At 37.0% G+C, this 22,839-nt stretch overlaps 1 long non-coding RNA gene and 1 other non-coding gene across 12 annotated transcripts; both read right to left on the reverse strand.

Annotated features, from left to right (window-relative positions):
- Window positions 1-906: 906 nt before the first annotated feature.
- LOC148783459 (uncharacterized) lies at window positions 907-4,555 on the reverse strand. 11 transcript variants are annotated; one of them, XR_016048755.1, is made up of 6 exons: window positions 4,436-4,555; window positions 3,779-3,896; window positions 3,088-3,163; window positions 2,081-2,135; window positions 1,272-1,334; window positions 907-1,091 (listed from the first exon to the last, which is right to left on the reverse strand). It is a non-coding gene; the product is annotated as an uncharacterized LOC148783459 (long non-coding RNA). The 11 variants fall into 11 exon arrangements; XR_016048847.1 differs by having other exon boundaries at window positions 1,254-1,334; window positions 3,088-3,190; XR_016048825.1 differs by having other exon boundaries at window positions 1,021-1,091; window positions 1,254-1,334.
- Window positions 4,556-5,382: 827 nt separating this feature from the next.
- LOC18436646 (DNA topoisomerase 1 beta) lies at window positions 5,383-22,699 on the reverse strand. The gene is made up of 9 exons (XR_016048890.1): window positions 22,376-22,699; window positions 20,623-20,682; window positions 20,374-20,468; window positions 20,098-20,251; window positions 9,601-9,681; window positions 9,431-9,521; window positions 9,179-9,313; window positions 5,706-5,765; window positions 5,383-5,573 (listed from the first exon to the last, which is right to left on the reverse strand). It is a non-coding gene; the product is annotated as a DNA topoisomerase 1 beta (transcript).
- Window positions 22,700-22,839: the final 140 nt, after the last annotated feature.

Raw genomic sequence — 22,839 nt, forward strand, 5'->3', positions numbered from 1 at the left:
TTTTCTTGGAAAACCTTTTCCAAGAAAGTTTTTTCTGGGAAAACTTTTTCCAGGAAATTGTCGTTTTCCAGGAAAATGTTTTCTGGGAAAACCTTTCCAAGAAATTGTCTTGGAAAATGTTTTCTTTGAAAGTGTTTTCTTGAAAATATTGCTTAAGAAAATGTTTTACTAGAAAATGCTTTCTAAGAAAGCGTTTTACAAAAAAATATTTTCTTTTTCTATGAAAGTGCTTTCTAAGAGAACATTTTTCTAGGAAAACCTTTTCCTATAAATTGTTTTCTAGGAAAACATTTTTCAAGAAATTATTTTATAAGAAATTGCTTTCTAGGAAAACGTTTTCTAGGAAAATGTTTTTTCAGAAAACGTTTTCCAAACAATATTTACTAAAAAAACTTTTTCAAAAAATATTTTCTAGAAATTGTTTCATGTGAGAAATTATTTTCTAGATGAAAATATTTTCATATGAAAATGTTTTCTCTATAAAATATTTTCTAAAGAAAACATTTTCTAGAAATCATTGTCAAAAATGTTTTCTAAAAAATGTTGTCCATAAAAATGTTTTCTAAGAAAGTATTTTAATAAACCCAATCACGAGGATAAATATACAGTTTAAGGAAAAGAAAATAATAGAGCATAACTTAATTCATCCACTAAGTGTTGTGAGACAAGACTACTTGACACAATTAGTAACTTCGATGAACATTTCAACTAATTTAATGCCCAAGAACATACAAATTACTGGTTCATTGGCAACTTGTGATTGTATTGATTTAATTCCCAAGAACGTCCAATTTTTAGAGGATAAGATTTAAGTGTTAGAAAACTCAAATTTCAAAGTTTGTTTTTTTTTAAATAATCATCCAAAATTTTAGATTAAAAAATCCTTAATAGGTCTTCTGAACAAGGTAGAAAAAGTAAACTATACTCCTGAGGGAGCATAGTAAACGTGCTCTTCATTGAATCCCCTTCCACCGCAATGGAGGGGCCCCATCTATAATCATACAATTTCAGCCCCTCCAATAGTGCAAAGACTTAGCTTTGTAGAATTTGTATGGTCCAGTTCCAATCCAATAACCTCTCATGGTCCATACCTATTTTACAAGAAATAATACATTTGCCCTTCAGAAATTGCGAAACAAAACTTTTACAATGTTCATTGCTATAGAAGCAAATTGAACATCATCAACTAGAAATTTAAGAGACATTCACGCTCATCAATCACAAAAAAAGATGACACATCTTATATCCCTTACTTTTGAAATTTATGCTACCTTCATAAAAAACTCATCCCATGTCTGTGGCACCATCTTATATCCAAATAGAGGCCATAACAGCTAAAAAAAAAAACATCATATTGGAATAAGAGTAAATAAATATGGCAAATTGAGCTACAAACCATTTTCCATGCATAGCCAATGCATGCTTAAATGAGAAGGATGTTAGAATTCAAATTTGATTTAGAAAAGTATTAACATGGCTACTCCATAGTTGACTGCGAGCACTTCAGCTAAGCATGCATAAGAATTGTTTAGATATTGCCTGGTGTAAATAGAAATTGCCTAGGTAAATTCAACTCTTTATCTTTTCTTTTTTTTTTTGAGGAAGTTTATATCGAAAGAGAAAGATAAAACAAAGAGAAAGAGAATGAATTTCAAAAACTCATCCCATGTCTGTGGCACCATCTTATATCCAAATAGAGGCCATAACAGCTAAAAAAAAGAAACCATATTGGAATAAGAAGAAATAAATATGGCAGATTGGGCTACAAACCATTTTCCATGCATAGCAAAATCCATGCTTAAATGAGAAGGATGTTAGAATTCAAATTTGATTTAGAAAAGTATTAACATGACTACTCCATAGTTGATTGCGAGCACTTCAGCTAAGCATGCATAAGAATTGTTTAGATAATGCCTGGTGTAAATGGAAATTGCCTAGGTACATTCAGCTCTTTATCTTTTCTTTTTTTTTTGAAAAAGTTTATATCGGAAGAGAAAGAGAATGAATTTCACTCAACAAAATGCAACCATGTTAATGGAAATAAAAAATGAAGAATGCATATAGTAAAAAGAAACTCCACCTTAATCCCAGAAGGACTCCCCATAAAGCTCAGTATGTATGTATTTGTTCGAAAGCTATGAAAAGAGCATCCATGACCTAGTAATGGGGGGAACCCAAGATTTCCTTATTTAGCACTGCAAGAAAGAAGTTGTCAAATCCCAATTCACAAAAGCTATCTAACAAATATAAATAAAAATTAATAATGATAAAAAAATGCAAGAGACACACTATCTACTATAATTGAAAACTAAAGAAAAGCTATGCCCTCAAACAGTCACAACATTTAGCGTTAAAACCAATACACATCAGAACAACATAAACCATATTGGAATAAGAAGATATAAATATGGCAGATTGGGCCACAAACCACTTTCCATGCATAACAACTAAAAAACAGAAGCCATATTGAAATAAGAGGAAATAAATATGGCAGATTAGACCACAAACCACTTTCCATGCATAGCGAATCCATGCTTAAATGAGAAGGATGTTAGAATTCAAATTTGATTTAGAAAAACATTCACATGGCTACTCCATAGTCGATTGAGACCAATACACATTAGAATAACATAAGCCATATAGGAATAAAAGGAAATAAATATGGCAGATTGGGCCACAAACCACTTTCCATACATAACTAAAAAACAGAAGCCATACTGGAATAAGAGGAAATAAATATGGCAGATTGGGCCACAAACCACTTTCCATGCATAGCCAATCCATGCTTAAATGAGAAGGATGTTAGAATTTAAATTTGATTTAGAAAAGCATTCACATGGCTACTCCATAGTCGACTGAGAGCACTTCAACTAAGCATGTCTAAGAATTGTTTAGATATTGCCAGGTGTAAATGGAAATTGCCTAGGGACATTCAGCTCTATATCTTTTTTCTTTGTTTGAGGAAGTTTATATCGGAAAAGAAGGAGAAAACAAAGAGGAGAAAAAGAATGAATTTCACTCAACAAAATGCAACCATGTTAATGCAGATAAAAAATGAAGAATGCATATAATAGAAAGAAACTCCACCTTAATCTCAGAGGGACTCTCCTTAAAGATCAGTTTGTATGTGTTTGTTCGAAAGCTATGAAAGAGCATCCTTGACCTGGTAAAGGGTGGAACCCAAGATTTCCTTCATCAACATTGCAAGAAAGAAGAAGACAGAGATTGTCAAACCCCAAATCTCAAAAGCTGTCTTACAAATATAAATAAAAATCAATAATGATAAAAATTACAAGAGCCACACACTATCTACTATAATTGAGAAATAAATAATAGCTATGCCCCCAAACAGTCACAACATATGGCGTTAAAACCAATACACATAACAGCTAAAAACAAGAAGCCATATTGGAATAGGAGGAAATAAATATAGCGGATTGGGCCACAAACCATTTTCCATGTAGAGCCAATCCATGCTCAAATGAGAAGGATGTTAGAATTCAAATTTGATTTAGAAAAGCATTAACATGGCTACTCCATAGTTGACTGAGAGCACTTCAGCTAAGCATGTCTAAGAATTGTTTAGATATTGCCTAGTGTAAATGGAAATTGCCTAGGTACATTCAGCTCTTTATGTTTTTTCTTTTTTTGAGGAAGTTTGTATCGGAAGAGACAGAGAAAACAAAGAGGAGAAAGAAAATGAATTTCACTCAACAAAATGCAACCATGTTAATGCAAATAAAAAATGAAAAATGCATATAATAGAAAAAAACTCCACCTTAATCTCAGAGGGACTCTCCATAAAGCTCAGTTTGTATGTGTTTGTTCAAAAGCTATGGAAAGAGCATTCTTGACCTGGTGGTAATGGGGGGAACCCAAGATTTCATTCATCAGCACTGTAAAAAAGAAGAAGACAGAGATTGTCAAACCCCAAATCTCAAAAGTTGTCTTACAAATATAAATAAAAATCAATAATGATAAAAAATTGCGAGAGACACTATCTATTATAATTGAGAAATAAATAAAAGCTAAGCCCCCAAACAGTCACAACATTTAGCGTTAAAACCAATACGCATAACAGCTAAAAAAAAGAAGCCACATTGGCACAAGAGGAAATACATATGGCAGATTGGGCCACAAACCATTTTCCATGCATAGCCAATCCATGCTTAACTGAGAAGGATGTTAGAATTCAAATTTGACTGAGAGCACTTCAGCTAAGCATGTCTAAGAATTGTTTAGATATTGACTGGTGTAAATGGAAATTGCCTAGGTACATTCAGCTCTTTATCTTTTTCTTTTTTTGAGGAAGTTTGTATCGGAAGAGACAGAGAAAACAAAAAGAAGAGAAAGAAAATGAATTTCACTCAACAACATGCAACCATGTTAATGCAAATAAAAAATGAAGAATGCATAAAATAGAAAGAAACTCCACCTTAATCCCAAAGGGACTCTCCAAAAAGCTCAGTTTGTCTGTGTTTGTTCGAAAGCTATGGAAAGAGCATTCTTGACCTGGTGGTAAATTGGGGAACCCAAGATTTCATTCATTAGCACTGCAAGAAAGAAGAAGACAGAGATTGTCAAACCCCAATTCTGTAAAGCTTTCTTACAAATATAAATAAAAATCAATAATGATAAAAAAATTATAAGAGACACACACTATCTACTATAATTGAGAAATAAATAAAAGTTATGCCCCCAAACAGTCACAACATTTGGCGTTAAAACCAATACACATAACAGCTAAAAAAAAAAAGCCATATTGGAATAAGAGGAAATAAATATGGCAAATTGGGCCACAAACAGTTTTCCATGCATAGCCAATTCATGCTTAAATGAGAAGGATGTTAGAATTCAAATTTGATTTAGAAAAGCATTAACATGGCTATTACATAGTTGACTGAGGGCACTTCAGCTAAGTATGTCTAAGAATTGTTTAGATATTGCCTAGTGTAAATGGAAATTGCCTAGGTACATTCAGCTTTTTATCTTTTTTCTTTTTTTGAGGAAGTTTATATCGGAAGAGAAAGATAAAACAAAGAGGAGAAAGAGAATGAATTTCACTCAACAAAATGCAACCATGTTAATGCAAATAAAAACTGAAGAATGCATATAATAGAAAGAAACTCCACTTTAATCCCAGAAGGACTCTCCATAAAGCTCAGTTTGTATGTGTTTGATCGAAAGCTATGAAAGAGCATCCTTGACCTGGTAATTGGGGGAGCCCAAGATTTCTTCCATCAGCACTGTAAGAAAAAAGAAGACAGAGATTGTCAAACCCCAATTCTCAAAATTTTGTGAAATAAACTATAAAGCATAGAATTGTCATGATGGCAGATACCATGCCCTGATTTTTACCATATTTGCATCATTTGTCATTGTAGAGATGAAAAACTAAGGCAGTTATACTAACAAAGTAGTGACTGGAGATTAATTTTTCTTTCCATCCCTCCTGCATCTACGCACAAGAATACGATTTTCGAAAGCCAATGGATTTCAACATGAACTTGTACCTTAGTGAGCGGTGAACCTAATTTCTGAATGACATCAATTATGTGATCGGACTTCACAGCCTAAAAAGAAGAAAAGGCACAAAAGCAATTTAGTGAATAACCTAAAACCTAAACATTTCAAATCTTTTGAGCCTATGCCTAATCTAGCTAAAAATCTGCAATTCACCAAATACAATACAAAAAAGACAATACCCATGTCTGGTTCTTAACTCGATCAGAGACCGATGGATCCAATCCAGGGAATCTAGCATTCTGAAACACCACGCATGCACATCAAATCAAAGTGCTATTCCATCCAGCAAATGCAACCAGATCAAAAGCACGAACTAAATCACTCTATCTTTCAATTATAATACGAGAATGAAATAAACATCCCACTAAGGAATATAAGGGGTTTGGGCCACCCAGGAAAACGGCAAAATATTCGTCAATTTGTTTCACCGTATTCTCCGTCTCTTCTTGTTTTGGTGGAAACCAACCAAGCTTCCTTCTCCCTCTCTCTCCCAAATTCGGAATATTTGAGGTTTTCCCCTGCCAGTGGTGGTTAGCTCTGGATGCAATGGGACCTTCTGGCGGTATCTGGGTCCTCTGGTACCCATCTCAACATGCCTTAGTTGCCTCTCACATTGGCAAGTTCTCTGTCACAGTGACCCCTAGCTAGGATCACAGATTTCCTCCATTGGAAGTGTATTGTGGTCTATGGACACATCAAAGCGTGTGAGACTGGCCTGCCATGTTAATAAAAAATCCTATTTCTTTTATTCCCTGTTTCACACACATGCAAATGGACAAACAAACATTTATATTATTTGATCACATCCGCACCCACAGACTCACCATGCTTCAGATGGTAATGAAATCCAAGAAACAATTCTTTATCAGACGAGGGGTGCTCCATCATGATAAATTCATGCTTGGTATCACGCTATTGAAGGTTTACTTGAATACTTCTACTTCTTGATTCTAAAACAACTAAAACTAGCTATACTAATATATAATGTCCTTTGATGTCATTTAACATATACTTGAAATAGATTCCATAAGATTTGTTTCTTGTTGATCAATTTTCTTTAGAAATCTCTACTAATGATTTAGTGCAAAAGATATGAGTAAGAGATATATCAAAAAGATCTAAGGACATTAGGTGATCTCTCCTATTATTTGCATATTTCACATTAACTGTGAACTGTGCACAATAAATTATGTACAATTTAATAGTGCTCTAAATGAACATTCAGATATTTCCATATTACATGTCCATGCATGTGCTTGTGTGAACAATGATCCTATGATTTCATAGAATGTTAATTCTCTATGTGTGTATCTTTCACAAGACATGTACAACAGATACAAGAACTAGATTGTAAAGGATCAAAGGTATTTGTATACTAAAGAATAGGGATTACTCGTGTAACATTTCCATTGGCAAAGATTATGAGAGCATGTTGCAAAGGCAACACCTCTCAGGCTGCAATTGTCTCCTGGTCCATTATGTTGCTGAGTGAGGCAGCACCTTATGGGAAAGTCTGCAAGCACAATTTAAATATGAAATAAAGAATGCGGGGATTACCGAAGCCATGAATGCTAAGAAAGTTATCTTCACATGCATTCCCTAGTTAATTATTGGGTGACAAACTGAATTTGCTAACCTGTGGTAGGACCACATAGTTATTTCCCAATTGCCAGGTAAGAAACACCCCATAAAAGTCTACACATTATTCAAGTCCAAATCATCAACTGCAATAGTTAAGTTAGACATTACATGCGCAAGGTGGATGTAAACTGACAATATTCAATAAATACATCCATACATGTAAATAAATACATCCATACCTGTAATGCTAAATATTGTCTGCTTATCATGTTAAATGTGTTAGAAAACCAAATGAGCTCCCATTGAAAATAGCCTTCATTAGTTTAATAGTGATTATGTATGGAACTCAAGGCCCCTGCAAGGTCCCTAAGCACTGGGCCCTCTAGCACTATTACAACGCAATTGTTTAATGAACTTTCAACATGCACGAGCAAAATTTGAGGGTGGACCAATGCGACCCATGGAAAAAGCATTCTGCCATTACTGACCTGGTTATAGTATAAGAACTCCACAGTTCTCTTAACTTGATGGTGAAGCCTTTCAACAGATTGCTATGAAAGGTAAGGGACCATAGCTAATGGATTATGGATGATTGAAGTACTTCATGAACCCACATCTTAAAAGGGAACCATGCCTCAGCAGTTGGAGCTCATTGCAAAAGAAATTCTTTCACCTTTGTATATGATATTCCATCATTTCACGAAGACAATCAGGTATGTTGTCTTTTGATGAGTTCTTTTGTGCTTTGAATGGATACAAGTTGTATCATAGCATACTGGCTAAACTTTTCAAGATGAATGTTATAGTTTCTACTGTTCCAAGATGGGTTGAATCTGGAGGGTGAGAGAAACCATTATCTCTCTCATCAATGTGGCTGGATTTGAACTACTATGAGTTTAAATAGTGGATTATGTACAGTCATGGTAATATTATGGATGGGACGTTTCCTAAATACTGCATGTTTATGTTCTTATGCAAAATATTTTCATTATTATACGATATAGGTGTTATGTGTATATGACTTCTATTCGATAACTTGAAATATATTTATATCATTATACATAGATTATACATATCATTCCATAAATAAAAAATCTACAAAGAGAATCAAAGTCACACGTAAAAAAAAGTGGCTTCAAAAGCACATATTTCTCAGAAACTTAAAAAAAAAAACCACAAACAGAAACAAGAAAAGGTCCATATAACTCAAGGAAGGGACCTATGTCAATGGAAAATAAATCTTGACTCGACAAGAACAAGACAACATGGAATTGGCCTCCAGAAATAGATTGAAATTATAAAATCTTACTCAGAAATTGAAGAAAGAAGCCACAAACAGAAACAATAAATCTTGACCGAAGGAAGGGACCTATGTCAAGGAAAAATAAATCTTGACTAAACCCCAAGAGGCCCTTTACAGCTAATAGCCTAATGTGGCAAATAAAACAATCAAGTGGCAAAATCCTCAAATAGAGGATTAGAGTCCCCATCATCTCATGTGCGTTGCTAAGGGAAGACTCTATTGCTAAGGGATGACTTTTTTTTTTTTTTGGTGGAAGGAGGGGGGGGGGAATCCCTCCCTCCCTTGGATTTAAAAAACAAAAAAAAAAAACACTATTTCCCTCTACCAACTTGCTCAGCTTGAGCAAGGGCCAAATCTCGAGGCTGAGAAGAGTATTTAAACTTTAGAAAAACTAGATACATTGAATTTTTTTTCTGAAGGTTGCAAGAAGAAGTGCCTTCCAATTGACCAATGGTTTTGAACCCTAGAACTAAATCATCAATATTTTCCACAAGCTAGAATTAGAGGTGAATTTTTATGAAATGCTCTAGTCATCCTACTGAAAAACAGCAGTAGGATTAGACACACAGTTTTCATGTGAACACTGAAGACACATGCATGCATACACATGCGTTTATGTGCCTACGCACGACATCCACCCACCCAGAGAGAAAGCACACACACCAACCCAGCATGGAGAGAGAGATAGAGAGAGCGATCATAAAAATGCAGATAGTGTGCAAAATTTGAACTTCAAGAGCCCAAGCATGAAAAACATTCTAGTAGTACCAGTCGGTCCAAAGTCTCAGATGCATTATATGTACGGAAAACTTTTTGCAGTGAGGCCAGGCATTAATTCCTTGAGATGAGCATTCAGTTTACTCGTATCCAGCTTGTCAAAAAGATCATCTCCTTCCTTTTTCCCTATTCAGAATAAAATGAATAGCAGAACTCAGAGTAAAATGAATAGCAGAACTCAATGGCAAGGCCAACAAATTCATATAGAGAAACAGATTACATTTTCAGGAAATGGGCACTGACCAGAACCAAAATCTCCTATAGCTTTATATACAGGAGGCAGAACCTCCACCGTGTTGAAATATCTGATGGAATCCTTACCGAGGAAATCAAACTGGAAAGAAAGTATCAAGATGAAGATTTGCACTCAGTCGATAAGAAGCTAAACAGTTACTTGAGATGTTCAATGATACCTGTAATGAACTTGGAGGAAGTAATGTAACATTTTCCACTTTTAATGTACAGCAACCTACCGTATCGGCTTCATCATCATCCTGATTCACCCAAGAAGCATGTTAAAGAAAACCATTAAGGGAAACAAAAAGCTTATGCTTCCAATTGCTAGTGATTTCACAAACATGTGAGAAAGGCATCCGCGCTGTGAGTGACTACATCAACATATAAGAATGACTAATTACTGACAAACAAACCAAAGCTAATGGGAGACTAAGGTTTCTTTTGAAATGGCATCACGCTGTCCGTACAATGGTATCTAGACAATAAACAAAAAAACTAAGAGAACATAACACCTATCCTTGTAACAAAGAAAAGAAAATCAATTCAACCAGGTTCTGGTTTTCCTCAAGCCTTTAAACCAATGTTGCACATAGGGTGGAGGATTTTTCCTTTTTTACAATCTAAACCCAAATATTCGCCTCAATGTAGAGCGCCATACAGTTGTGGCCTAAGTGCAGTCCAGAAAGTCCTCAAAATATAAGATTTTTTAAAACAAAGAGATAATTGACCTTCTCAGCAACAGAAGCTGACATGGACGTAGAAATTTGGAAGGTGTTCTAGATACGACACTATAATGGAAAATAAATTTGGAAGCTATTCTAGATACGACACTATAATGGAATAGGCGCTAAAAGATTAACAAGGTCAAGAGACAACAACAAGATCATCATCATAGCCTTTTCCCAATTAATTGGGGTCGGCTACATGAATCTCGGTCTGCCATTTTGCCCTATTAAGGGTCATACCTTCAATGAGGCCATAAGTCGTCATATCTTTTCTCACTACTTCCAACCATGTGCTTTTGGTCAAGAGACAACAATCTACACAATATATAGTAGTCATTTCACAGTAAGACCACACTTGTGAAAGGGGAAACATGCAATAAATTAGTTTCCATATAGCATTCAATGCAGTTGTGCTTGTTTAGCTAATCCTTATTGTATCATTAAAAAATGGCCAAACACCACTTTTTCCAGCCTCTTTCACAATGGATTTGGAATGGATCCCAACCATCGTTCAAAATCTATTATATGAAACACACTAAAGCGATGAACTTGTTCATTAAAAGGAAAAAACATCGCATAGGTTCGATAGAGATCAATAAGGTTTTGATTGAGAAGTGTGAACAGGAAGACTCCATACATGAATCTACAGGGGCATCAATAGTAAAAAAAACAAAAAAAAAAAAAAGGCCACTCAAATATTCATATTTTCCAACAGTTAATATAGTAAATATTAAATTTTTTTCCCGAATGAGGTACATGTAATTAATATGGCAACTTTTAATTGATGGCTCCTTTCAAGACTAATTGATAGTTTTGCTTAGAATGATGGAAATTGATAAATGAGAGTCACTTCTATCTTGAAGGCAATACCAAGATCGCTAACAAAATGTTAATCATAGAAGGAAGCTATGTGAGAAACGCGGTATCAACAATGATGTCCAGTCCCTGATTTGCAACAATAGATAGGAACTGGGACGAAGGACAATGAACTCCTATCACAATTAAGATAGAAAGAATACATGTCCAGGATCATACAGATTTAGCAACAAAACACGCCAATGGAAGTTGATTATGTATAAACTTAATTTGGGAAGCTGCAAAGGGTTTACCGAGAAGGAAAGGCGATCATACGAAGGAAAACCTCGGCAGATAAGAAAAGGAAGTACATACTTTTACTCAAACTTAAAGAGAAGCAATAACATAAGGACCTCTGACCCCTGAAAGTAATTGCTATTGTTCATTATTATTTTGAGGTGTACAAAAACGTCAACAAACACAAAACATCCACAATAGGAATTGAACACAAAGAACTAATCAATCAAAGAACACAACCAAGATTTGCTTTTTAACTTTGTTAAAAAAAATGAGGCACAACAGAACTTATCCAAGAGAGGAGTGGATTAGAGGGACACCAATCAGTTGCTGCTATTACATTATGGAATGCACTGATCATTTTAAACTAGTAATCAAGTAGCATAGCACCAGTTATTCTTTGGAATAGAGTAATACTTCTCAAGATAGGTGCCTTTCCCAAAACTAATTAGAACAGTCCCATAATGTACCTGGCTTCTGTATATTTGTGCATGTATCATGCTTCTTTTTCTAGCACTCAACCTTGGGAGTTTTGAAATATGGTACCTCCATCCCTCTTCAATGGATAAATACGGCAGGAAAATAGAGAAAAGAGGCAAAAACAGTTCAATAAACCATCAAACCAAGTCAGATTTAAGTGGACCTAGCATTCCTTGCATTAAAAAAGATACCCCAAAACCCTAGATAGGACCTGGTATTACTGTACAAACCCTGTTTTTACTGTTCAGGCCGCAAAATGGTTAGAAACCCCAACAACCGAGGCCCTTTTTATCACATTATAATAAAAAAGAAAGACCAAAACTACCTCAACTTAATTTAGAACACTATAAAAATAAGTCCCTTCACTCAAATTAAAACATAAAAGGTCCTTAAACAGCCCCTAACTTTAATTAAAATACTATAAATCATTAAGAGAATGTAAAAACAACAACAAACTAAAACTAAACTCCTTCGAAAAATTGGCCTCCCCCTCCTGGATCTCCTTGCAACCTTGGGACGTGGATTATCATAAAGGGGGTCATCAAAGGATGGATTGATTGGGTGAAAAAGGCCCACAAGAAGTGTCTTGACTAGTCGAAGGACTGTCCTGCGCATCATTCTCCCCCAGTTGGGAAAAACCCGACCAAGAGTTCAGCTCTTCTTCTATTACTACTTCAGGTAGTGGTGCCCGCAAAGATCAACGAAATTGATATATCTGAGGTTTCAATCTCAGCAAGGAGTTCGATCTTAGAGGCACTACTCCCCATCTTCTTCAGCGCTCAAAACGGTTCGATTTTTCCTACTATTCAACTTCTTGTATTAGCCCGCAAGATGCCCATCTTTGCATAGATAAACCATCACCAAATCGCCCATCTGAAACTCATTAAATCGACCATCTGAAACTCATTAAATCGATAGGTTTATCTACAGCTTCCTAGTACTTGGTAGTGGCAATCTCCAAGTTACCTCAAAATTGCTTATGGACATCCATGTGCTCGATCATGCTGTCCACGTCTAAGTGTCCATCCCAGTTAGCTAGTAGAGGAGTCAAGTCCAGTGTATGGGAAGGATTTCGCCCATACACAACCTGAAATGGGTTCTTAATGATTGTCCTACTGTGGGACCTGTTGTAAGCGAACCAATAATAATCATTTCGAGAATCCCATGAAATCTCACCACCTCACGAAGACATAAGTTGGCCACATGAGTTGCATCTAGTGTTTTCCTATAAACAATGAAATGGGCCATCTTTGAAAATCTGTCAACTACAACAACTATAGTTCATAGCCCATTGAGTCTGCAAAACACTGAACATGGAGTCCATGCTAACATCTTCCCATGGTGCACTAGGAATGGGAAGTGGAGAATATTAACATGCATTATGATGCTACCCCTTTGCAACTTGACAATGTGTGCACCTCTCCACATGCCTAGTCACATGTCACCTAAGCACTGTTTCAAAAAGCGGACTGCCCAGCTCCTGGGAGGCCGCCTAGGCATATCCTTAGGCGGCCGCCTAGGACTTGCACCCCACCCAGGGGTGGAATGCGGCTCCTTGAAGGTATTTTTGGGTCATTTTTTTTAATACTAAAGGGGTAAAATTGTCGGCTTTAGGTTTCAAATGGCAAAATTGTGGGTTTTAGGTTCATTTGAAACTTAAAACCCATTAGAGGCTATTTAAGAGAGAGAAAACCAAAAAAAAAAAAAATGTACTGGGCCGCCCAAGTTCTGGGCGCCCGCCTAGGCGTTGGGCGGCCCGGACCCCCCTGATCGCCTAGCACGTTTTGAAACATTGCAACTAAGTTTGGGCCAATAATACTTGGAGTTCACCAATACAATGGTAGCTCACCAAAAGTGTCCCCCAAGGCTGCCCCGACCCCCCCACCCCACAAAAAACAAAAAAAACACAAAAAAACAAAATAAAAAAAAACAATGAAATTATGAAATAAGGACCTCTCTAAGAGAACAAACAGTAATGCATAATTGATTCCCTTTGAAGAGGAACCCCATATTGTACCACAATCTACTGCAACTCCACCTTGGCATTATGCCCAAATCCCTCCAAAGTCATCATCATTAGCATACAAGTCATGTAGACACTCAAACTGTCACCATAGATGTCATAGTGGTCAAAAGTCACGCTCTCCAACTCAAGGCATCTGTGACTTTATTCTAACCCCTAGCCTTGTGACGAATCATAAGGTGAACTCCTACAAATATGCCACCCACCTTTCATGCCGGCTATTCAGCTTATGTTGCTCAGCCATATACTTCAACACACCATTATATGAAATAAAAGAAACTCTTGTTGAATAAGATGATAATGTCAGTGTCTTAAGGCCTGAATGATCACATAAAATGTCGTCAGCACGTACCATTTAGCTTCTCGTTGAAATATGCTAGTGGTCTGCCCTCCTGACTCAAAATAGCCCCAATACCACCATGTGAGGCATCACACTCTAGCTCCAACATCTTATCCAAGTCTAGCAATACTAACACAGGGTCCTCGGTCATAGCTTGCTTAATCCTCTCAAAGCTCTTTTCTACTTCAGTGGTCTATTTGAAAGAACCCTTCTTCAAATATGAGCGGTGCTATGATGGTGTTGAATCCTCTAATGAATCGTCGATAAAAAGAGGCCAACCCATGGAAGCAGTGCATGTAATGGACTAATGTAGGGTTGGGCCCTTCTCTTATTGCTGAGAGCTTTCTCTCATCCACCTTTATTCCCTCAACAGAAACCATGAAACCCAAGAAAATCAAACTACTGGTCATGAATTCACACTTTCCAAATTTGCATACAGCATTTCCCCTCATAGTAGCTCCAACACGAGTCGTAGATGGTCCATATGTTGCCTGCCACTATTGTTGTATATGAGGATATCATCAAAGTATACCACCACAAACTTTCCAATATCCGGCTTAAAGACTTGGCTCATAAGCCTCATAAAGGTCCTAGTGTATTTGATAATGCAAACAGCATAACCAGACACTAATACAATCCCTCTCGCATCTGAAACAATGTCTTCCATTCATCACCAGAAATTCTGATTTGATGGTAACCACTTCTCAAGTCTATTTTAAAGAAAATCATAGCCCCCACCATATCCAACATATCATCCAGGGGCGGTAGTGGAAAGCGATGTTTTATGATTATTTTATTAACAGTCTTGTTGTCCGCACACATACGCCAAGAACCGTCTTTCTTAGCATCAACAATGTTAGCACTGCAAGTGGGCTCATCTCCCCAATAAACCCCTTATGTAGCAACTCCGAATCTTTCCTCTGTAACTCCTCATGCTCCTTAGGGCTCATTCTATAGGCCACTTTATCTGGGAGGCTAAAACCAAGGATGAGGTCGATGTAATATTAGATGTCATGTCTCGCATAGGATGTAATCCCCCAAGAAGATCATCTGGTATACGACATCATTGAACTCCCTCGTCAATGGCTCTAGCTTAGGAGGAATAAAACTAACGGCCTTTTCTTCAGTTGGCACAAAAGCCGACAGCACACCCTTCTCACCAAAATCCTTCATGAATTCCATAAAAGATAAGAGATTAATATTGTGCTCTTCTATTTTTGAAGCACATTCCATCTGAGAGGGTCCCAAAATCACTTTACCTCCATCCCTAGCAAAGGAGTAAGTGTTCTTGAAACACTCCGAGTGGCACACCGATCATATTGCCATGGTTTCCACAACAACAAATGGCAGCCGTCCATAGGCACTACATCTCCCCATATTCCATCTTTGTATGTTATTCCAATAGAAAAAGAAACATGACATCATTTAGAAATAGTTACCTCAGTGCCCTTCTTGAACCACATAATTTTGTAAGGTTATGGATGGTTTTCCATCTTGAGCTTAAGCTTATCAACCATCTACTAAGAAACTATATTTTTGCAACTTCCTCAATCGATGATTGGATTACTAGGCTATGGTTTTTCGATCCTCTCTTTCCCCTGAATGAAGATGCCCACTATCTTTTCTAAGATAAAAATTAGATCAATCCATCATGGGGGAATCGAACCTCCATTAGTTCTTAAGGAACTTTTTTCCAATTGATGTGCCCCTTGTCCCTTTCCTTCATCAATGTTTCAACTGTTACGATGACAGCTTGATCCCTTTCCTTTTCCATAGTAGTCACTAAGTCAAGTCTCCTTTCACTGCAGTAAAGAACAATAGAGAATGACGCAAACACTGAATTTTTGCCCCGTCATGATTACGCATTTCCATAGCTCTTTCCAAACTTCCTCATCAATTCCTCTGCCCCACGTTCCTTCCTTTTCTTCCCATCTTCAGTGCAGCAAGTATGAAGTATGCTTGTCCATAACCAGTCATTTTCCTCCACGACCCAAGGTGTAATCATAATGCACTGGATCACTAATGCCTCCCCATGATCAGTATAGGTCACTTCGGGGTCCCTTTTATCAACAAAATCATCACAGATGGGATCAATTTAAAATGAGTGCTAGTTGTACTCATCCTAAAACTCCTCGAAAAGGTTAACAAACTTGTGATTTGGGCACTATGATGAGACATTACCCAGTGCCTAAACACCTGTAGCACTAGATGTTGCCACTGGCACCCCTTCCGGCTTGCCCAACTCCCAAAACAACCCCTTTATGGCCCAGGGCACCTTGCTGGTTGGTCGTTCCAGCAGTGCGAGATGTCAAACCAGCAACCATCATGCTACTTTTTCTTCCAAAATCACCACTACGGGCTGCTGCCCTAGTTTCCCCATCACTCACACCCGTGCCCCACCTGTTCGAGGATTGTTTCTGCTAAGTTTCAGCCATTGTTGCAAGGTTGTAGACCTCCTCAAGGATCCAATACCACTGCAAAAGCACATCTTGAATTGATGGGCACATTCCATTCACATATCTGGTAATGAACTACTCTCCCACTCGATCACATCAACTCATCTCTGTATATTCATCCACAAAAAATTGTTTCATGCAGGCTGGACCGCATTTCTACATATGCAGCCCAGAAAGAGTAAAGCATACATCTTAAAGATCGATGCAAGTAGGCATTCCATCTAAAAATAATGGAAACTAACGGTCCAAATGTTTTCTTACTAGAATTATTATTTCTACTTTTTAAAATTTATTTAATTTTTCATATTCATGATCTCCATGTTAAAGATTACATGTCCTTAAAAATCAAGTCTTAAAATCCATCTCAAAAATAGATTTATTAAGAGGCCCGCATTTCTACATATGCGGGCTTGGCCTCATAGAAATCGAGTCCTTCATCCACATACCTATCTCCTTGGTGCAACACATACGTCTTTTGATATAAAGATTGTAAATAATTTTCAGGAAGATTTTTCCTTCAAAACTTTTTCCTCATATTCTCCCTTGACATAATTCAGGTTTTCCTTTTCTTTCTTGCCTTGCTCTCAACAATTCCCGCCATACCGAAGTACTTTTCTTCAATTTAAAGGTAATAATTTTAACCTTTTTTATTTTGTGGCACATCCTTGTAATCAAAGACCATCTCTACTGTGTTTAAGCAGTCTACACGAGTCATTGGGCTGCAACTTTCCTTCAAAATCAAGAATATATATGTTTAGATCTATGGATTTTGAGTGCCACCCTGTACCTCCGATCATATTCTCTTCACTCAACATATCCAGTGGAGCACAACTGTGAAAAGGGTTGTACTGAACATCGTCTTGGATAGACCAAACTTCATCTCACCCACAATCAATGCCTGCAAGCCGCCCTGTAAGTTCTTGAGCTTCTCAGCTCAGATCCTCTTATCTCCTGATCCAATTCATCACGAGGCGGATCCATATGAATACCCTTGCCTCGACCTGTTCTTGCTGTCATAGGTTCACTGAAATCACAAACTGTAGGCAGAAAACCAGCAAACCCGGCAGAAAACAGTAAGTTCTAGGCTAACTTAGCAAAACTCAACCTAAAATCAGCAAATCCTAGACTTGTTTGTAGATTCTCAGCTTTGTTGTTGAAAAAACCCCTAGGCTTTGATACCAATTGGTGCAGGAAAATAGAAATAAAGGCAAAAGAGCTCAATAGACCATCACAGCAAGCCAGATTTGCGTGGACAAAAACAAGAGACCTTGAATCCCTAGATAGGGACTGGTGTTATTGTTCACATCCTGTTTTTACTGTTCAAATCCCAAAATTGTTAGAAACCCTAAAACTTGAACCCCTTTTATTACATTATATTAAAAAAAAGGACCAAAACTACCCCACTTAAGTTAAAATATTATAAAAGTATCCCATAAGTCCTTCCTCAAATTATAACATAATCGGTCCCTAAATTGCCCTAAAAAGGAATGTAAAAACAGCAAGAAACTAAAAACAAACTCCTTCAAAAGTTGGCCTTCCCCTCTAAAGAATATATATGTTTAGATCTATGGATTTTGAGTGCCACCCTGTACCTCCGATCATATTCTCTTCACTCAACACATCTAGTGGAGCACAACTGTGAAAAGGGTTGTACTGAACATCGTCTTGGATAGACCAAACTTCATCTCACCCACAATCAATGCCTGCAAGCCGCCCTGTAAGTTCTTGAGCTTCTCAGCTCAGATCCTCTTATCTCCTGATCCAGTTCATCACGAGGCGGATCCATATGAATACCCTTGCCTCGACCTGTTCTTGCTGTCATAGGTTCACTGAAATCACAAACTGTAGGCAGAAAACCAGCAAACCCGGCAGAAAACAGTAAGTTCTAGGCTAACTTAGCAAAACTCAACCTAAAATCAGCAAATCCTAGACTTGTTTGTAGATTCTCAGCTTTGTTGTTGAAAAAACCCCTAGGCTTTGATACCAATTGGTGCAGGAAAATAGAAATAAAGGCAAAAGAGCTCAATAGACCATCACAGCAAGCCAGATTTGCGTGGACAAAAACAAGAGACCTTGAATCCCTAGATAGGGACTGGTGTTATTGTTCACATCTTGTTTTTACTGTTCAAATCCCAAAATTGTTAGAAACCCTAAAACTTGAACCCCTTTTATTACATTATATTAAAAAAAAGGACCAAAACTACCCCACTTAAGTTAAAATATTATAAAAGTATCCCATAAGTCCTTCCTCAAATTATAAAATAATCGGTCCCTAAATTGCCCTAAAAAGGAATGTAAAAACAGCAAGAAACTAAAAACAAACTCCTTCAAAAGTTGGCCTTCCCCTCTTGGATCTCCTTCTCCTTGTGACTTTAGGATGTGGATCATCATAGAGGAGTTGTCAAAGGATGCAGGGATATGAACGTCTTATGGATGCATACTTGGCGGATGTCGAACGAGCTCGCCGATCTTCTCGCTAAAGACGGAGCACGGGCACATGTGGAAGACCCCGACCGGTCCATCTCCTTTTTTGCTCTGGACCACAGAGGGTTTTTAGGACCGTAGTTAGCCTCTCTCTCCTACTTGTACTCTGGCATTCTTATAAGCCCCATTTTTTGCTACACCATATTTTTTGTAATCAGGCATGCGACAAGGCCAATTTTTGGTATAGGGTCTCTGGACCTATTTTTTGACCAAGATACCTGTCTCGAGGGTACTCTCGGTCCTCTCTCTCCTCTTACAGTTGTAGTCCTTCTTATAGGAATACAACGTTAACATTCACAACAAAAAAAAAAAAAAGGATTGATGGATTGGGTCAAAAGGGCCATGAGAACTGTCTTGGCTAGTATTGTCTGGTGCATCAATAAAACACTACTTTTTTATCAGCAATAGGGAAGATAGCTCTAAATATTCACTAAGGTATGCCTCAAATAATCCACAAACCCACTATCAAACAACAATTAATTAAATGTATTAGGTGATAAAACAAGTAATATCACTTAATTCAACCGTGTGTCCTCTGCCTTACTAATGAAAAGAATAACAAAATGTAACACACAATGAGTATGATACTATACCTTTTCAATGCCAGCCCTAAGAGCCAGCCTATCAATAAGGTATGTCGCAACAGCAATTTGTCTTTTCATAATATCTTTGGAGTTAAAATGCTTTGCATACGTCTCTCTGATGCTGTCTATGTAATCTTGCGTTCGTATAAAGTGGTATGTAAGAAGACTTAAGATGACTCTTACTAATACAATGCCAAATATCAACATCAAGTCATAGTCATCAAGGGAAAGTATGCTCCACCATTAGACCATGTGAGCATCACATCCAGCAAATACCACTGCATAATACAGAAGGTGAAGACGAGGAAGTGGGACCTAACATGGGGAATGGGGTCATGCCATGTTCTGGTTGGTCCAACTCTCTTTCCCTCATTGTCCATCATTTTATGCACAGAATGATCCAATGGACTGTGGTTTTCTATAGTCCTTTCGATCATAGTGTACTTTACCATCCATGATAACAATGACTTGAACTAAAACAGAGATCACCTTCAACAATCTCGCTTTCTCATACTTCTTGTCACTTTGCCCTTTTAAAGAGCTGCTGGCAGCCAAGAAGACATACTTGAACTCTTTCGTGTTGATCGGATCATTCCAAAATGCTAACCATGTAACAGTGTTATCGTGTTTTATATCTTTCCACCTGTGTAGGGTTATAGATTAATGCCACAAAAGCCGGAAAGAAAAAGATTAGTCCAATCCAAACATGATCGCGACGCAAAAAAGGTATTACGAGTTGCGAATTAAAAGATATAGGTTTTTGACCTTTGACCCAGAATAGGACATTCTGGAACTGGAGCATTCTTTCCAATATTGATAGTAATATCTTTTGGAAAGATTCGCCTTTTCAACTTTCCCATCTGCAGCACACCACCATGTAAACCAAACAAAAACAATAAAATATACCACGAAACAGGAAGTGGCATCAAAGACATTCAAACCCCTTGGAACTGCCTAAAATCCATCATTAAACTGGCATGAATTATGTCAAAGTATAGGATTGCATAACAGAACCTTGGGATGTTCTCCACGTCCACGGAATAAGCCAGGTGGTTCTACCCTGAAGTTGCCAACCTAACATGCATACACAGATCAAATGAGTCCACAAGAAGGATCATCTGTGCCACATGGGTTCCCAATAAATGGCAGCAACTTCGTATATGATCACCAATAGTAAAAACCAAATAACATATCAATGTTCGCTGCGTGTCAATGTTTAGGAAAGAGGAAAAAACCAGTTCATCTGAAAAGTGAAGAAGAAAAATAGATAGCATGTAATGAGAGAGAAAAAACAGCAAGCACGTTGCAAATGCACTATTTTGAACATACGAAAGCCGAAGGCCATGAACATTGACATTAGAAAAGAGGATGTTAACAAGGCAAATGGACTCTTAGATGCAGAACACAGGCAAAGAACAAAGTTCACCAACAAATACAATGACTTCAAGCCATTGCAGTGACATTCATCATGTGACAGCTAAATCCTACATCCATAACAAGAATGTTTCAATTATGCTAAACCCTTTTTATTTTCTGTGGCATTATTACCTCTTTTTTTTTAATATGAGCATGATTACATATATTAAGTATGAAAGGAAGCTAGTAATTGACAAGCAATATCTTTTACCAATGCTGGCCATGTGGTCATCAGAAGCTTATACCCATAATGGAATTCAAAACAAAACAATAGTTTACACTCCCCTAGGTCCTTCAAGGCGAAAGTTTTGACTGGAAGGGCGTTTAACACTATCATTCTAGGACTTTCCATGGATGCAAACCAAAATCAAATATCCACATCGAAGATCATCATTGACAAAAAGGTACCCACTTCCCAAACTTGTCACGTGTCAAGAGGTGGAACATGGAAAAAATAATGAATAACATGCACATGTACATGTTACTTTACTAACCAATAGTTAGCCCTATATTTTTTAAAAATATTTTTAAGCGACTGATCCATAGCTACAACCCATTTCAAACAATATTTTCAAGTCCGGTTTCACTTTGGAGAGCAACAGAAATCCTATTATCCAAGATCCCAACTTCCCATACATAATATTTATGGCCTTTGGAGTGAAGTAGAAATCCTATTAATTATTGTCCACAATGACAATGGATATGTTTTCAGGTCCAAAAGGATGTCGGATATCAAAATTTATCACTTTAATGGATATGTTGTCAGGTCCAAATGGATGTTAGATATTAAAATTTCTCAACTTACATGGCTTCCAAAATTTAGCACGCTTAGCTGTATGCACCTTCAGGTTTATTATTTCTTTACTTTCGTGCCATAATATAAACCACAATCCATGCTTAAATTATAAAACACAAAGCTTTGTCCATATCGTGCATGAATGCAAACTAGCAACCATGCTAGGAAATAGACATGTGCGACTCTAAAAACACCATCATCATTTAATAGAATTCCATGATTTGCATGTGTAAGAGGTTTAGCAATTAATGCACATACTCACATATGAATGCATGCATGTACGTATAAGTCATGTACCTATGTACATGTGTGTAGATATGTGTAAAGACAGATTCTAATCCACATATATAATCATTCTTACAGTCCAACTTATCACTGCAGATCAAAAGCATCAGAAACCAGATACCTAAGAGACCACATCATACAACACCAACAACGAAGCTTTGAATTATCAGATGAGTATGAGCCAAAAAGAGCAAAAATTGATATGTATGTAGGAAGGAAAACTTTTCAAACATGACGAAACATCAAGAATTCAATACTCATATTCTTAACCTTCTGTTTGACTCCATCAACAATAGCCCACATGTATTTCTCCTCTAATTTGGCTTTTTCCTCTTTTAAAGCCTTTTTCTCCTGCACATAATAATAGCTCAGTAAGCTTAACAAAAGAAGGGGAGCATCATACTCAAAAGTACCAAACAGAAGAGTAATTTGAGGAGAAAAAAACTTTTTTTTTCCAATTGCAGAATCATATGCTCCAGGGCAACGAATACAACGTATCAACAAGAAACAAGTGTCCTTTTGTGCTCCTATTTTGCTACAATCAAATATTGCACAAATTATGAACCAGTAGAAAGACATATGCCACAGATAAAAAGCTCAAGACAGATGAAGGAAAGAATAGCAAATAACAAATAACAAAGCACCATATGTTGGTGAGACTATAAACTGGCATAAAGCAAAACTTTTGTACATTCAAATGCTAGAATAAAATAAATACTTGAAAGCATTTCATT

The sequence above is a fragment of the Amborella trichopoda genome, chromosome 1, assembly GCF_054954075.1.
Source record: "Amborella trichopoda isolate Santa Cruz 75 chromosome 1, AtrichopodaSantaCruz75HAP2 v2.0, whole genome shotgun sequence".
NCBI classification, from domain to species: Eukaryota; Viridiplantae; Streptophyta; class Magnoliopsida; order Amborellales; family Amborellaceae; genus Amborella; species Amborella trichopoda.